This window comes from Suricata suricatta, chromosome 2, assembly GCF_006229205.1.
Source record: "Suricata suricatta isolate VVHF042 chromosome 2, meerkat_22Aug2017_6uvM2_HiC, whole genome shotgun sequence".
In the NCBI taxonomy this organism is placed as follows: Eukaryota; Metazoa; Chordata; class Mammalia; order Carnivora; family Herpestidae; genus Suricata; species Suricata suricatta.
The window spans coordinates 145,724,707-145,726,945 of record NC_043701.1 but is presented as its reverse complement, the minus strand read 5'-3'; positions in this window follow the sequence as shown (position 1 = coordinate 145,726,945).

Here is a 2,239-nt window from a genome sequence, read left to right as displayed (position 1 = left end):
ACTGACGGGGTAAAATCCAGTTTGCTTGTGAGCACATACCTCTACAAGCTAAATACACTGGAGAGAGCAGCAAGGAACTTAGAAAATACAAGTAAAACTAGGGAGGGTACAAGAGTTGATGAACTAACTGCAATACTGTCAAAGAGCCTAATAGCAAACAGTCTGAAGTTGACGTGGTAGTCCAACCTCTCTGAACTTGGAAAATACCCAACCAGGCCTCCCTTCCAGGACAGAGCCTTGCACTACAGAGGAAACTGCTGGGAATAAAAACAAAATTGAACAGAAAAGGTATAGCTGAGACAATGGAAAAAGAAGGCTAACAGAGGAGTAAGGGTCAGTGACAGAATCAGGGGATCCTGAAAGGCAACCGGCCAACTTCTGAAACGTACCTGAAAACAATTCTGTGAGGTTAAAAGTGCTATCCCCAATCACTGTATTTCCCTCTAAAAATCCAGGAAAACTGATTTCAAAATGACCCATGAGAAAGTTTCCCGATTCAAATCTCATGTAAGTTATTATTATAAGGTTAAATAACATCCTTATATGCAATTAGAGCAAACCAGAAGAGCAGCAACACAAAACTGATAAAAACTATAACCTTCTTAAAAGCTAAAAGTGTTAAGAAAATCAAATAAGGCACAAAAAAACAACATCAGATTGGAGAAACTCAGAAATGTAAGACTATGACTCAAAAAAAATTTTACTTCAGATATAAAAACTAAAAACAAAGGAGCACAAGAGTAGATAACACAACTGGTAATATGAAAAAAGAGTTCAATCCTAAAAATTAAAAAAAATTTTTTTTGAATGAAGAAATTAATTCTAAGAAAAGTGAAAAAATTGTTCTAACTTTTGTATAAAATAGTAATCACTGAAGAAAACCCAAGAAAGGGAACACTAAAAACTACTGAAATACTTAAAACTAATACAAGAAAATTTTCCTAGAATAAGATTTAAAACTACATATTTAAGGCATATAATGCATACACTTGAGAATAGGGACACACAAAAAAACCCCAAAACATATTACAGTAAAATCACAGAACTTCTAAAAGAATAAAAACATTATTTGAGCATCTAGTCCAAAATGTCAAGTAACTAATAAGGAAGAGAAAATTACATTATCATCAGATTTTTCCAAAAGCAACGCTTTATGACAGGAAAAAAGTTAGAACACTCAAGAAACAAAACAAGAGCCAACAATTTTATAGCCGGTAAAACTAATTTTCCAGTATAAATGATACACAGTACCATCATGCAAAAACTCAGGGAATAATGTTCTCACAAGTCCTTCTAGAGAAATCTCCTAGAGAAGAAGCCTCCAAGAGCCAATATGATTAAAGGAATACTGACATGAGGACTGGAAGTGAACATTAAACAGTAACTTACAGACTGACTGACTGACAGTAAAAAGAAAGTTATAGTACATAATGACTGTATGACCTGATAATATAGAGCATAATTATTAAGAAATGAAGAGTACATGAAAAAAGGTTAACTCTCTTCAATAATATTGGTGGTGGATGTATTAGTTCTGTTACTGTGAAACTATAAGATATATATGACAAATAAATGAGAAACTATGGAATATTCTATTGCCCCTGTATCCTTGAAAACCAGGCCTCTCGATCTCTATTCCATTCACTGAAAAGACCTACAAACAAAGACAAAACAGTAGCAATGAGCATTCTGAGAGTCCAGATCATGGTTTTGAAATACTACTTCCCAATGAAAGAAACTAGGATTCGTGGAAATATTTCACGTTTGAGGGAGAATTGTTTGATGATGTTCTTGGAATGTCTTGTTGTACAAGGTAGTAAGGAAGCTAAACAACAACTATTTGAGTGATGTCAAAGGACTCAGGAACCAACCTGAAGAGGCTCCTAATGGCCAAAGATGGGATACTTTGAGCTTTAGCAAGTATGTAAGAATTGGAACAGATTGAATCTCATCAAATGTATTTAAATCCATGGCGGAAACAGTGGCAGAGGATGGGGGGTGATGGAGGAGGTGGGGCAGAAGGAAGAAGGGAGGGAAGAAAACCAATCACATTCAGAGAAGACAGGGAGCTATTTCAACATTTCAAAAACTGTTAGGAGGGACCAACTCAGTCCTAGGGGGACCCCCCCCCCACACTTTATGAGTTTAACCTTCAGGAGCTCTACCAGGTCGTCACAGTGAATACCAGAGAAAAATCCCCTTGTGATTCTGCCAGAAAGAGGGGGAAAAGTACCATTTT